The sequence below is a fragment of the Lutra lutra genome, chromosome 13 (assembly GCF_902655055.1).
Source record: "Lutra lutra chromosome 13, mLutLut1.2, whole genome shotgun sequence".
Classification (NCBI taxonomy): domain Eukaryota; kingdom Metazoa; phylum Chordata; class Mammalia; order Carnivora; family Mustelidae; genus Lutra; species Lutra lutra.
This window is the reverse complement of record NC_062290.1, coordinates 55,006,484-55,022,570: the sequence shown is the minus strand read 5'-3', so window position 1 is coordinate 55,022,570 and position 16,087 is coordinate 55,006,484. Positions and strand designations below refer to the sequence as shown.

At 36.4% G+C, this 16,087-nt stretch overlaps 1 long non-coding RNA gene across 1 annotated transcript; it reads left to right on the top strand.

Moving 5' to 3' along the window:
• The first annotated feature begins 2,696 nt into the window (after nt 1-2,696).
• On the top strand, nt 2,697-12,684 carry LOC125083633 (uncharacterized). Its single transcript, XR_007122327.1, has 3 exons — nt 2,697-2,747; nt 12,261-12,435; nt 12,546-12,684. It is a non-coding gene; the product is annotated as an uncharacterized LOC125083633 (long non-coding RNA).
• The last annotated feature ends 3,403 nt before the right edge of the window (nt 12,685-16,087 follow it).

The window sequence follows — 16,087 nt, the reverse complement described above, 5'->3', positions numbered from 1 at the left end:
GCTTTGCAAAAATTTTCTCCCATTTCCTAAGTTGCCTTTTCATTTATTTCTTTTTTTATTGCAGACACTTTTTAGTTTAATGTAGTCTCACTTGTTTATCTTTTATTTTGTTGAGTCTTCTTTAGGTCATATCCAAAAAGGATATTGTCAAGACCAATGTCAGGGAGTTTTCCCTAAGTTTTCTTTTAGGAGATTTATGGTTTCAGCTCCCACCTTTCAGTCTATAATCTATTTTGAGTTAATTTTTATGAGTGGTGTAAAGTAGGAGTCTAGTTTTATTTTTTATTATGTGAATATCCTGTTTTCCCAGTACTATTTAGTTAACTATCTTTTGTCACTGAGTATTCTTGACTCCCTTGTCAGATATTAGTTAATCATATATGTCTAAGTTTATTTCTGTGTTCTCCATTCTCTCCTATTGATCTGTATCCATCTTTATGCCACTACCACACTATTGGATTACTTTAGTTTTTTAAAATATAGTTTTAAAGAATAAAATTAAGCAAAATATACCTAACATCATATACATCAATGAATCCATATGAATACAAATGGTCATATATTTTAGAAAGGCATAATCAAAAGAATTGCCTGCAATGGATATTCAGTCCATTGCAGGAGAGAAAGATTTTTATTTGTATGTAATTAATGTGGTTGTGAGGAAGTCACGGGAGCCTGATATTCTGTATCTGTAAATTGAGGGGATAGAAACCTATCAGTGGTTGAAACTCTATTCAGCAAAGTCTCAGCTGATACAAAGAAGCTTGTGAGCTCTAAGAGAGGTGAAGTACATAACAGAACAAATAGCAGAGTGTTAGCTTTCCCTTCCATAGCTTCTCCCAGAGACATTATGCCTTTTTAGTTACAAGTTATTTTGATATGAAATATTCTTCTAAGAAAACTTCTGCTAAAATCCAAAGTCTGGATTATATGATACCTAAGATACCTTGAGACATTTTTCAGAGAATTGAGTTACCTACAGCCCACAATGTACAATATAATTGTACATTATATATTATATATAATATATAATACTATATATACTATATATAATACTATACTATATATAATACTGTATATAATATACAAATATAATAATGCCTAATGATGTAGGAAGAAATATAGGTACAGGAGTGGATTTCTTCACTCAAGGAACCCATAACATTTTCTTGCACAGTATGACATTAAAAGTAGAGAATATTTAGTTATAGTTTTATTGAAGAGTGCAGAAGGGAAGAGACTATCATTCACTGCCTGAAAGAAAAGTTGTATTATTTTGTTTTAGCAATCAGTCTTTTCCTAGGAAGAAAGGAAAAGCCGAGAGCTATTCTTACACAGACTTCAAGGAAGTGGGGCCCTCAAGGATTGGCAGACTTTGAGAAGTGAGAGTGTTCAGGGATTCGTTGAACCCCAGCTATGAAAGCATGTTATCAAGTGGAATGTCTTTCTAATTGGCTGGTGTTTAAAAGTCTGTGCTGTAGAAAAAGGCTGATGCTGCTTGGCTGATTTCTAAGAAGTGTACTACTGAAGGAAGTTGTCATTGATCAAATATGATGGGCTTATAACGGACTCAGGTTGTTACTTATTGCTATGGCCAAAAGCAATCAGTCTTTTCCTAGGAAGACAGAAATGTATTATTCTCAAGAGAAACAGAAAACATGTGTTTTCTTCCTCATCCGGTAGTGTGTTGGAATCATGTTTTCTCACCACTTTCTCTTTTCATTAAAACCAAAAACCAAAATATTGGTAGAATTCTGGTCAAAATTAAAAATATGAAAAAGGGGCACCTGGGTGGTTCAGTGGGTTAAAGCCTCTGCCTTTGGTTCAGGTCATGATCTCAGGGTCCTGGGATTGAGCCCTACATCGGGCTCTCTGCTTGGCAGGGAGCCTGCTTCCCCCCTCTCTCTCTGCCTGCCTCTCTGCCTACTTGTGATCTCTCTGTCTAATAAATAAATTAAAAATCTTAAAAAAAATTTCATGAGGACGCCTGGGTGTCTCAGTGGGTTAAGCCTCTGCCTTCGGCTCAGGTCATGATCTCAGGGTCCTGGGATTGAGCCCCGCATCGGGCTCTCTGCTCAGCAGGGAGCCTGCTTCTCCCCCTCTCTCTCTGCCTGCCTCTCTGCCTGCTTGTGATCTCTCTCTCCATCAAATAAATAACAAAAATCTTAAAAAAAAAATTTCATGAAATGTCTGAATTGAGAAGAAGGGTTAGTATGCTGTTAGTTGGCATATTATTTTATTTCTTCACATTTGGGGGATATGAATGGAACAACCCAAGTAAGAAATAGGTCATGGCAATAAGAATGATCATATTTTTTAAAAAAATTAAGAAATCTGCAAACATGGCATAGCTTTGGTGCTTGCCATAATATGAAGCTTTAGGTATTAGCATAAGAAATGTTCAAAGACGGTAAAGCAGTGTAAAAGATAAGATTTGAGATCTTGTTCTGGATTTTATACTCATTTTAACAATGGACAAACATTAAGTTGAAGAAATGTAATAAGAATTACATTGCATCAGCATAACCTCAAATATGGCTTTTAAACACAAATAAAACATGTAAACATGTATAGCATCTTTTTACAATTCATTAGGGAGTGGAGATATCTTCAGAGAACTATTCTTATTTGATTACTACATAGAGGATAGTCTTGATTCATTTACCAAAAAATTCCTATTGTGATTTTTTTCTCTAGCAGAGCCAAAAATTCTTTGCAAGACCAGGCCACAAGAAATCCAGGCTAAGGTCTTTTAATTTTTATTTTTTTAGTGTTTTAAAAACACTCTCTGTTTGTATGATTACAGGATTATAGTTGAAAAGATTTGCCAAAATACATATAAAATACATATATGCAAAATACATCAAATTTATGATTGTGCATATATATACATGTACATTTTCTAGATATATATAAAGAAATATTTGCTAGAAAACAGGTATTTTGTGTATTTGTTTTATGCATTTTACCATTTTGACACACCTAAAATGTCAGACTGAATTTATTATTTATGTTAATTAATTAATTAATGTTATTTTAGTTATCTAATTTGAACCTTTTTGAATTATATAAGTTATGCACTGATTATATATTTAAGGTTCTATAATAATAATTCAGTTTTATTGTCTCTATACCAATTATAAAAGATGATTAACTTCATCTTTTCTTATTTTAGAAATATGATTGTTATAAATCAATAAAATGAAAAAACAAGCAATAAAGTGAATAAATAAAGGTATTTTATATTAAGTGAACCACTGAAACATAGTACCTAAGCTGTAGAGTCAGGCTACTTGGGTTGAAATCCTAGCTTCCCATCCATTTGCTATATTTTATTGGGAAAATTATATTTCTAAGCATTTGTTTCCTCAGTTATAGAACAGAGATGATGCTAGCACCTACATCAAAAGGTTTTAATTAGTGTTAAATGGGAATATTATTATAAAACATTTCACTGACTACTTACACATAGTAAGCAATCAATAAATGGTAGTTTTTAAAAAATATGTAAGCACAATTGAGTTTACTCATATTTAAATTTTTTTTTAATTTTTTTATTTTTTCAGCATAACAGTATTCATTATTTTTGCACCACACCCAGTGCTCCATGCAATCCGTGCCCTCTACAATACCCACCACCTGGTGCCCCCAACCTCCCACCCCCCACCCCTTCAAAATTCTCAGATCGTTTTTCAGAGTCCATAGTCTCTCATGGTTCACCTCCCCTTCCAATTTCCCTCAACTCCCTTCTCCTCTCCATCTCCCCTTGTCCTCCATGCTATTTGTTATGCTCCACAAATAAGTGAAACCATATGATAATTGACTCTCTCTGCTTGACTTATTTCACTCAGCATAATCTCTTCCAGTCCCGTCCATGTTGCTACAAAACTTGGGTATTCATCCTTTCTTTTTTCTTTTTTTTTTTTTTACAGCTTTATAAACATATATTTTTATCCCCAGGGGTACAGGTCTGCGAATCGCCAGGTTTACACACTTCAAAACACTCACCATAGCACATACCCTCCCCGATATCCATAACCCCACCCCCTCTCCCAACCCCCTCCCCCCATCAACCCTCAGTTTGTTTTGTGAGATTAAGAGTCACTTATGGTTTGTCTCCCACCCAATCCCATCTTGTTTCATTTACTCTTCTCCTACCCCCTCAACCCCCCATGTTGCATCTCCTCTCCCTCATATCAGGGAGATCATATGATAGTTGTCTTTCTCCGATTGACTTATTTCGCTAAGCATGATATCCTCTAGTTCCATCCAGGTCATCGCAAATGACAAGATTTCATTTCTTTTGATGGCTGCATAGTATTCCATTGTGTATATATACCACTTCTTCTTTATCCATTCGTCTGTTGATGGACATCTAGGTTCTTTCCATAGTTTGGCTATTGTAGACATTGCTGCTATAAACATTCGGGTGCATGTGCCCCTTCGGATCACTACGTTTGTATCTTTAGGGTAAATACCCAGCAGTGCAATTGCAGGGTCATAGGGTAGTTCTATTTTCAACATTTTGAGGAACCTCCATGCTGTTTTCCAGAGTGGTTGCACCAGCTTGCATTCCCACCAACAGTGTAGGAGGGTTCCCCTTTCTCCGCATCCTCGCCAGCATCTGTCATTTCCTGACTTGTTAATTTTAGCCATTCTGACTGGTCTGAGGTGATATCTCATGGCGGTTTTGATTTGTATTTCCCTGATGCCGAGTGATATGGAGCACTTTTTCATGTGTCTGTTGGCCATCTGGATGTCTTCTTTGCAGAAATGTCTGTTCATGTCCTCTGCCCATTTCTTGATTGGATTATTTGTTCTTTGGGTGTTGAGTTTGCCAAGTTCTTTATAGATTTTGGACACTAGCCCTTTATCTGATATGTCATTTGCAAATATCTTCTCCCATTCTGTGAGTTTTCTTTTGGTTTTGTTAACTGTTTCCTTTGCTGTGCAAAAGCTTTTGATCTTGATAAAATCCCAAAAGTTCATTTTTGCCCTTGCTTCCCTTGCCTTTGGTGATGTTCCTAGGAAGATGTTGCTGCGGCTGAGGTCGAAGAGGTTGCTGCCTGTGTTCTCCTCGAGGATTTTGATGGATTCCTTTCTCACATTGAGATCCTTCATCCATTTTGAGTCTATTTTCGTGTGTGGTGTAAGGAAATGATCCAATTTCATTTTTCTGCATGTGGCTGTCCAATTTTCCCAACACCATTTACTGAAGAGGCTGTCTTTTTTCCAGTGGACATTCTTTCCTGCTTTGTCGAAGATGAGTTGACCATAGAGTTGAGGGTCCATTTCTGGGCTCTCTATTCTGTTCCATTGATCTATGTGTCTGTTTTTGTGCCAGTACCATGCTGTCTTGAGGATGACAGCTTTGTAATAGAGCGTGAAGTCCGGAATTGTGATGCCACCAACTTTGGCTTTCTTTTTCAATATTCCTTTGGCTATTCGAGGTCTTTTCTGGTTCCATATAAATTTTAGGATTATTTGTTCCATTTCTTTGAAAAAAATGGATGGTACTTTGATAGGAATTGCATTAAATGTGTAGATTGCTTTAGGTAGCATAGACATTTTCACAATATTTATTCTTCCAATCCAGGAGCATGGAACTTTTTTCCATTTCTTTGTGTCTTCCTCAATTTCTTTCATGAGTACTTTATAGTTTTCTGAGTATAGATTCTTAGTCTCTTTGGTTAGGTTTATTCCTAGGTATCTTATAGTTTTGGGTGCAATTGTAAATGGGATGGACTCCTTAATTTCTCTTTCTTCTGTCTTGTTGTTGGTGTAGAGAAATGCAACTGATTTCTGTGCATTGATTTTATATCTTGACACTTTACTGAATTCCTGTACAAGTTCTAGCAGTTTTGGAGTGGAGTCTTTTGGGTTTTCCACATATAGTATCATATCATCTGCAAAGAGTGATAGTTTGACTTCTTCTTTGCCGATTTGGATGCCTTTAATTTCCTTTTGTTGTCTGATTGCTGAGGCTAGGACTTCTAGTACTATGTTGAATAGCAGCGGTGATAACGGACATCCCTGCCATGTTCCTGACCTTAGCGGAAAAGCTTTCAGTTTCTCTCCATTGAGAATGATATTTGCGGTGGGTTTTTCATAGATGGCTTTGATAATATTGAGGTATGTGCCGTCTATCCCTACACTTTGAAGAGTTTTGATCAGGAAGGGATGCTGTACTTTGTCAAATGCTTTTTCAGCATCTCTGGAGAGTATCATATGGTTCTTGTTCTTTCTTTTATTAATGTGTTGTATCACATTGATTGATTTGCGGATGTTGAACCAACCTTGCAGCCCTGGAATAAATCCCACTTGGTCGTGGTGAATAATCCTTTTAATGTACTGTTCAATCCTATTGGCTAGTATTTTGGCGAGAATTTTTGCATCTGTGTTCATCAAGGATATTGGTCTGTAGTTCTCTTTTTTGACGGGATCCTTGTCTGATTTTGGGATCAAGGTGATGCTGGCCTCATAAAATGAGTTTGGAAGTTTTCCTTCCATTTCTATTTTTTGGAAAAGTTTCAGGAGATAAGGAATTAGTTCTTCTTTAAATGTTTGGTAGAATTCCCCCAGGAAGCCGTCTGGCCCTGGGCTTTTGTTTGTTTGGAGATTTTTGATGCCTGTTTCAATCTCCTTACTGCTTATGGGTCTGTTGAGGCTTTCTATTTCTTCCTGGTTCAGTTGTGGTAGTTTATATGTCTCTAGGAATCCATCCATTTCTTCCAGATTGTCAAATTTGTTGGCGTAGAGTTGCTCATAGTATGTTCTTATAATTGTCTGTATTTCTTTGGTGTTCGTTGTGATCTCTCCTCTTTCATTCATGATTTTATTTATTTGGGTCCTTTCTCTTTTCTTTTTGATAAGTCTGGCCAGGGGTTTATCAATCTTATTAATTCTTTCAAAGAACCAGCTCCTAGTTTCGTTGATTTGTTCTATTGGTTTTTTGGTTTCTATTTCATTGATTTCTGCTCTAATCTTTATGATTTCTCTTCTCCTGCTGGGTTTAGGGTTTCTTTCTTGTTCTTTCTCCAGCTCCTTTAGGTGTAGGGTTAGGTTGTGTACCTGAGACCTTTCTTGTTTCTTGAGAAAGGCTTGTACCGCTATATATTTTCCTCTCAGGACTGCCTTTGTTGTGTCCCACAGATTCTGAACCGTTGTGTTTTCATTATCATTTGTTTCCATAAATTTTTTCAATTCTTCTTTAATTTCCTGGTTGACCCATTCATTCTTTAGAAGGACGCTGTTTAGTCTCCATGTATTTGGGTTCTTTCCAAATTTCCTCTTGTTATTGAGTTCTAGCTTTAGAGCACTGTCGTCTGAAAATATGCAGGGAATGATCCCAATCTTTTGATACCAGTTGAGACTTGATTTAGGACCAAGAATGTGATCTATTCTGGAGAATGTTCCATGTGCACTAGAGAAGAATGTGTATTCTGTTGCTTTGGGATGAAATGTTCTGAATATATCTGTGATGTCCATCTGGTCCAGTGTTTCATTTAAGCCTTGATTTCCTTGTTGATCTTTTGCTTGGATGATCTGTCCATTTCAGTGAGGGGAGTGTTAAAATCCCCTACTATTATTGTATTCTTGTCAATGTTTTTCTTTGATTTTGTTATTAATTGGTTTATATAGTTGGCTGCTCCCACGTTAGGGGCATAGATATTTAAAATTGTTAGATCTTCTTGTTGGACAGTTCCTTTGAGTATGATATAGTGTCCTTCCTCATCTCTTATTATAGTCTTTGGCTTAAAATCTAATTGATCTGATTTAAGGATTGCCACTCCTGCTTTCTTCTGTTGTCCATTAGCATGGTAAATTCTTTTCCACCCCCTCACTTTAAACCTGGAGGTGTCTTCGGGTTTAAGATGAGTTTCTTGTAGGCAACAAATGGATGGGTTTTGTTTTTTTATCCATTCTGATACCCTGTGTCTTTTGATTGGGGCATTTAGCCCATTAACATTCAGGGTAAGTATTGAGAAATATGAATTTAGTGCCATTGTATTGCCTGTAAGGTGACTGTTATTGTATATTGTCTCTGTTTCTTTCTGATCTACTACTTTTAGGGTCTCTCTTTGCTTAGAGGACCCCTTTCAATATTTCCTGTAGAGCTGGTTTGGTATTTGCAAATTCTTTCAGTTTTTGTTTGTCCTTAAGCTTTTAATCTCTCCTTCTATTTTCAATGATAGCCTAGCTGGATATAGTATTCTTGGCCGCATGTTTTTCTCATTTAGTACTCTGAATATATCATGCCAGCTCTTTCTGGCCTGCCAGGTCTCTGTGGATAAGTCTGCTGCCAATCGAATATTTTTACCATTGTACGTTACAGACTTCTTTTCCCGGGCTGCTTTCAGGATCTTTTCTTTGTCACTAAGACTTGTAAATTTTACTATTAGGTGACGGGGTGTGGACCTATTCTTATTGATTTTGAGGGGGGTTCTCTGAACCTCCTGAATTTTGATGCTTGTTCCCTTTGCCATATTGGGGAAATTCTCTCCAATAATTCTCTCCAATATACCTTCTGCTCCCCTCTCTGTTTCCTCTTCTTCTGGAATCCCAATTATTCTAATGTTGTTTCGTCTTATGGTGTCACTTATCTCTCGAATTCTCCCCTCGTGGTCCAGTAGCTGTTTGTCCCTCTTTTGCTCAGCTTCTTTATTCTCTGTCATTTGGTCTTCTATATCGCTAATTCTTTCTTCTGCCTCATTTATCCTAGCAGTGAGAGCCTCCATTTTTGATTGCACCTCATTAATAGCTTTTTTGATTTCAACTTGGTTAGATTTTAGTTCTCTTATTTCTCCAGAAAGGGCTTTTATATCTCCCGAGAGGGTTGCTTTAATATCTTCCATGCCTTTTTCAAGCCCGGCTAGAACCTTGAGAATCGTCATTCTGAACTCTATATCTGACATATTACCAATGTCTGTATTGATTAGGTCCCTTGCCTTTGGTACTGCCTCTTGTTCTTTTTTTTGTTGTGAATTTTTCCGCCTTGTCATTTTGTCCAGATAAGAGTTTATGAAGGAGCAAGTAAAATACTAAAAGGGTGGCAACAACCCCAGGAAAATATGCTTTAGCCAAATCAGAAGAGATCCCGAATTGTGAGGGGGGGGAGAAAGGGGATAAAAAGGGGTTCAGAAAGAAAGAAAAAAAAAGAAACTATTAAAAAAAAGAAAGCCGATAAAGAAAAAATATAAAAAGAGGAAAAAATATATATATATATTAGATAAACTATTTAAAAAACGTTAAAAAAAGAAAATGGTAAAAGTTAAAAAAAATTTAGCAGAAGAAGAGAAAAAGAAAAAAAATTGAAAAAGAATAAAAAATTAAATTAACTGCAAGGCTAAAAAATCATGGGGAGAAAGCCATGAGTTCTGTGCTTTGCTTTCTTCTCCTCTGGAATTCCGCCGTGTTCCTTGGTAGGTGAACTTGGTCCTGGCTGGGTTTCCCGTTGATCTTCTGGGGGAGGGGCCTGTTGTAGTCATTCTCAAGCGTCTTTGCCCCAGGCGGAGTTGCACCGCCCTTACCCGGGGCCGCGCTGAGTTATCCGCTCGGGTTTGCTTTCGGGAGCTTTTGTTCCCTGAGGGCTTTCCCTAGAATCCGGAGGATGGGAATAAAGATGGCGGCCTCCCGGTCTCCGGCCCGGAGGAGCCAAGAAGCCGGGGCCCCACTCCTCAGTGAGCCCCCAGAGAACAGTGCCCAATGACTCCCGTCACCCTGGCCTCCGGCCATGCTCCGAGCTGACCGAGCCTGCGACCGGTTCAAGGCAACCCCGAGCTGAGAGTCACTCCTCGGCTCTGTCTCTGTAGCCGGCTTCCCCGTTCTATTACCGGTAAGCTCTGCGACACTCAGACACCCCTGATCCTTCTGCGACCCTGCGGGACCTGAGGCCGCGCTGACCCCGCCTGGGCTTCACCCCAGTTAAGCCTCTGGAGCGATGTCCCTCAGCGGAACAGACTTTTAAAAGTCCTGATTTTGCTCTGTTGCTCCGCCACTCGCCGGGAGCCGGCCCCTCCCCCCGCAGTCTATCTTCCCGTCGCTTTGGATTCACTTCTCCGCCAGTCCTACCTTGCAGAAAGTGGTTGATTTTCTGTTTCTGGAATTGCTGTTCTTCTTCTCTTCAATCTCCCGTTGGATTTGTAGGTGTTTGCAATCTTTAGATAAGCTATTTAGCTGATCTCCTGCTACCTGAAGTAGTCTCAGCCTGCTACTTCTCCGCCATCTTGACTCCAAAACTCATATTTAAATTTTTAATTAGGTAAAAATAAATACAGTGATGTAGTTTTCCACCTATCCAATGGGCTACAGTCTAAAAGTCCAATAATAGAGTATTGGGAAATAGTCATGTATATTAGTGTATAAATTAGTTGAATGCAATAAAATTCATTCTGCACAAACAGCAGGAAGTAATTTATTATAAGTTTACTGGTTATCACACCAAATTGCTGGAAATGTTGAGAGTAGCTTAGGGGTTACTCATCCTCAGAACCACAAGCAAAACATGTCATAGAATCAGCTTAGTGAGCACATCACTGCTCAGAACTCTGAGCACTAGATTCAGCTGACCCAATCTTAAAGGCACTAGACACTCATCATCTCTGCTGACATTATGACAATACCACTAAAATTGATGGATATAATCTTGCCCTATAGTTTGTTTGTTGCTGTGACATTTTTTTCATTATTCACTGCTGTTCTGTATCACTCATTCCTGATTCAAAGCCCAGTATAGGTCACAAACCCTTATGTTCATCTCATGAAAAGCTCAAAAGTGAATATTTATTTTCTTTAGTGGGAGGTTCATTAAAATACACCAGACATTAGCTGCCATGTCCCCCCTTAGCAAATTTTCTTACCTATAAGCAACAGAGTGCAGGCAGACCAAGAAGAAAGTAGAAGCCTAGTGCTTTCCATACTATCACAGGGCAAAAACATAAACATTGAATGTCAGGGTCTCAAAGATGGGTAAAAACTGAGAGGCCAAGGTTCTGAAGAAAAGAGAACAGAGAGAATAGTTCAATATTCAATATGACTTATGCTTCTGTGGCATTTCCATATTTATTTGGATGGAGTAAGAGACCAAGACAGCAAACAGACAGAGAAAGCTCTAAGAGCCGTGGAAACTAAGCAAAATCTTTGGTTTTATAAAATTTGGGTTTGAACAGTACTGAAGATGCCCAGTATGAGTATGTCTAATCAGTAGTCCAGGTCTCTAGTTGAGTCCCCTAAAAACTATGTACTGCTAGTAAAAAAACATAAATAGATCAGTCCCATGCAGAACCTGAATTTCAGGTTCTAACACAGTGTTAGACTTGTCATATAAAAATTAAATGCTTTCTAGAAGAAGATGATATAATTGAGAACTTGTAAAATTGCCCAGTGATCATCACTGAATATCAAAACACACATCAAAATCAGTGATCATCATTACATGAAAAATTACCAGACATCTAAATGCAGTACTAAGTTATCTAAAACCAACAAGAGTATATTCAACAAAAATAGACCCATAGACCCCTTTATGATCAATATTTGGGGGTTACTGAAAACAGAAAAGAGCTATAACTCACTCTACCTAACAAGGTGAAAATTTCCATTAGAGAACTGGAATATAGCAAATAATAAATTGAATAATCTAAAAATAAGAAAATGCAGTACTATTAAACTCAATAAATGGTTTTAACAGCAGATTGGAAGAAGAAAAAGATAAAATTAGTAAACTATAAGATTGGTTAGTATAGCCAGGAAGGAGAATAATGGAAAATGGAGAAAAGAGCTAAGAAACATTCAGGACAAAATGTGTCAACTACCGTTATTAAAGTACTAGGAGATAAGGCCAAGTGGAGTGAGGCAGGGCAAAAAACTACAACAATAGCAACAACAAAAAACAAAAAACAAAAAAAATCAAAGATTAAGGGGAAGCTGCAATCCTCAAGTATGATGAGTCAAAGAAAACAACACCTCGGAAAATTCTTGTAAATTGCTAAAAAAAAGAGAGAGAGAGAGAGAAAAGAAAAACAGAAAATTTGAAAAGCAGAGGAAAAAAAAACCTATCTTCAAATGGGTGATTATAAGACTGATGGTCGAATTTTCAAAAGAAGTACCTGTATGTGGAGTTTATAGCCTTATATTTTATTATATTTCATTTAGAAATAGTTTATTGAGTATTAATTTAGCTTACCATATTGTTTTGAGCAATAAATATTTCTTTTATCAGTAGGATGATCTAGAGCTGTAATGCCTTTCTTCTTCTGCAGAAATAAAGGTTTTATCAGCACAACTGCTATGAGTGCTGCTGGCATTCAGCACTCAGTTGCCAACCCTTATTAGGGATTACTCCCTTGAATTGTATGATTGCTTCAGTTCCAGATCATCTCCAAAGGTCATGACCTCATCATTGATTGGTTCACATCCAGTGATTGCTCAACACAGGTAAAAATATCCTGCTTTCATGCCTCATCTCTGGACATCTCTGAGGGTTTTTCCATCTTCAGCACTCCTTGCCAAGATAACTGAGCCATTCCATTGGAAATGTTTTGCAGCTTGACTTCTTCCTGTGACTCAACTCCCTTCTCCCCTCATCCAAGGCTGTTGACCCCAAGAGAATTTGTTAAAAAATCTCCTGCTCTTTACTTTCTGCCCCAGAGTCTACTTCTCAAGGAAACCAACCCGTGACAAGTAAGTTCCATAATCTTTTTTTCCCACTAATTGGGGCATACCTTATTAATAGTTAAGTTGAAATAAATTTTGTATTATATTTCTGCTGTCAAACTATTTATATTTTGCAGTGGACATTCATATAGAAACTAGAATAAAATTTTTATAGCCCAGTGATAATACTAAATAGGAATATTAGAGCATTAGTGGAACAAAGATAAAAGAACTGCAAATTGGAATCTCTCTACTCAGCTAAGTGTATCAGCCTGGTACAGGTGTATTACATATGGCAAAAAAGAAAAGAAAATTGATTTCCAAGCATCTGCACGAGAGATTTAAGGAGCTATTGACTATCACTAAGATAGTCAAAAGTTCGGAAATAATAGAAGTAAACCAGTGAATCACCAAAGGAGTAATTAGAAAAAATTTATTGTTCACACACCAGAAAGACAGTTGGCCAACAGGAAGTACTCTAACCAAACATGGAGTGAGGCTCAGGGATATGTTGTTCTCAAGCAGCTTATATAGTGAGGAGGCACTGGTGGTTCTTCATAGCCATTGGTTATAATACCAGATTTTTCTTTATATGATTGGGAATTGGTTAGAGGTTACTTCATAAACTTTTGGGGAAACGGTTTACATTTTGCTGATGATTTCCAGAGGCATAAACAAGAAATGACCCAGGTGAAGTTAGTCTTGCAAAATAGTTAAAATGTTGCTTGTGTAACTAAACTGGTTTTGTCTGTTCAGGGAATTTCTGAGGCTGGTCTCTGTTTATTTTTAACATATCAATGATATCACAGGTATTGAGAAAGTTAAACAACACATATGCAGTTTTGGAGGATATATTTATTTTTAATAGTGGTGATGTCATAAATTGTTATTTTTTATTTAGCTCTTGAGAAATATGGTGTTAAGTATTTTTTTTACTTTTATAATGAAGTTTGTGTTGGTTAACTGTTTTTGAACAATTATATTGAGGTATAAATTACATACCATATAATTCATCCATTTGTCAACTGTAACTCAGTGTTCTTTTAGTATAGTCACAGGTATGTGCAACCATCCCCACAGTTAATTGTAGTACATTTTAATCACATCAAAAGAAACCCTGTGCCCTGTGACTATCATCCCCGTATCCCTTCCATTCCCATGCTCATTCGCTAAGCAACCATTAATCTACTTTTCATCTCTCTGTATTTTTCTGTTCTGGGCATTTCATATTAATGCACTCATATGGTATATGGTCTTTTGGAACTACTTTCACTTACCGTATGTTTTCCAGTTTTCCTCTTGTAGCCTATATCAGTATGTCATTCCTTTCATGTCTAAATACTCCATGGCATGTGGTATACCATATATTGTTTATACATTCTATTATCCAATCTGATTGTTTCCACTTTGGCTATATAAATAGTTTGTTATAAACATTCATGTGCAAGTTTTTATCTGGACATATGTATTCATTTCTTTTGGGTGTATACCTACTAGTAGGATGGCTGGGTCATATGGAAACAATATCCTTCAGCATTACAGGAGCTACCAGAGAATTTTCCAAAGTGACTGCAACATTTTACATTCCCACCAACAATGTATTAGTGTTCTTATTTCTCTATATATTCAACAACTCTTTGAGTTGTGCAACTATAAGACTGTAACAATCATAGTGAATATGAAATGGTATCTCACTTTATTCTCAGTTCACATTCCCCTGATGAATAATTATGCCCAGCATGTGTTCATATACTTGTTGACCATTATTAGTCAACATTGGTTAACATAGTCATGGTTGACCATGGCTATCATCCTGAAAGAAATATTTATTCAGGTCATTTGTCGCCTCTTAATTGGGTTATTTGTGTTTTTATTACTGAGTTGTCAAAGTTCTTTCTATATTCTGGATACAAGTCCCTTACCAAATAAATTGTTTGCAATTTTTTTTTTCCTGTTCTATGGGATTTCCTTTCACTTTCTTGATGTGAAGTAGTTTTTAATTTCGATCCATCCAACTTGTCTATTTTTTGTTTGTGGCCATGTTGTGTAATTTCTAAGAAAACATAAAGGTAAATCTCTAGTTTCCACTCTTAAATTTAGGTCTTTGATCAATTTTCAGTGAATTTTTGCATATGGCATGAGGTAAGGGACTAACTTCATTATTTTGCATGTAGCTATTGAGTTTTCCCAGCACCATTTATTGAAAAGACTTCTTTTCTCATTCGATGGTTTTGGTGCCTTGTAGAAAACCAATTGACCATATATGTGTGGACATTTTGGATTTTTATTTCTATTTCATTAATCTATAATTTCTGTCCTTATCTCAGTACCATATTGTCTTGATTAGCACTACTTTGTAGCCAGCTTTGAAATAAAAAGTGTGAGGTCATATACTTTATTTTGTTTTTCAAGATTGTTTTCACTATTCTGGGTTCCTTAAAACTCTATATGAATTTTAGAATCAGCTTGTTTATTTCTACAATGAAGTAAGCTGGGATTCTGATAGGAAATGTGTTGACTCTGTAATTAAGCTTGGGGAGTGTTGCCATCTTACAAGATAAGTTCCCATTATGAACATGGGATGTTTTTCCAGTTATTAGATATGATTTAATTTCTCTCAATATTTTGTTGTTTTCAGATTATAAGGCTTTTACTTCCTTTGTTAAATTTATGCCTAGTATTTTTTTCTTTTTTTATTATTGTGAAAGGGATATTTTTCTTAATTTCCATTTCAGATTGTTCAATGCAAGTGCATAGAAAGATTATTTGTATGGAAAGATGGTATGGGATAATTATTTTTGCCTAATTAAATGTTTTCAATGAAGTAGTTCTTCAAAATCCTTAGCATTTTGGGTAGTATATATCTTTTCACAAGAAAAGGAATGGAATCATAGAAGACAACATAAGACTATAAGCCTGAAAGAGATACTGATTAAAAAATATCTTTACAAATACATAGGAGTTTAATGACAAGAAGATGCTTTATGAAATGCATTAAACATGTTTAAGTAGAAAAACATTTTCTATTTATTCCCTCATTCATTCAAGATATTAAGTAGTAGAAGGCATGAATTTTGATAGTCACTGGGAATTTAATATGAGTCAAATTTCTGTCTTTACATGCATTCTTATTTAATTTTCTTTGTCATTCACTGGATTATAAACAATGTGAGCTAAGTGATTGTTTGTCTGCTCTTACATGATACAACACCATAAGTTATGATAATATATAAGAGTGATACAAAATTAGGATATGGAGCTTTTGAGAATTTATTCTTAAACTGAAAATTTAAGAGTCAGGGTGGTAGGCAAAATAGTGATGTTCACATCCTAATCCTGGTAACCTACGGATATGTTACCTTACATGGAAAAAGGGATTTTACAAATATGATTAAGTAATTTGAGATTGGATTATTACTGCCATTATCTGGGT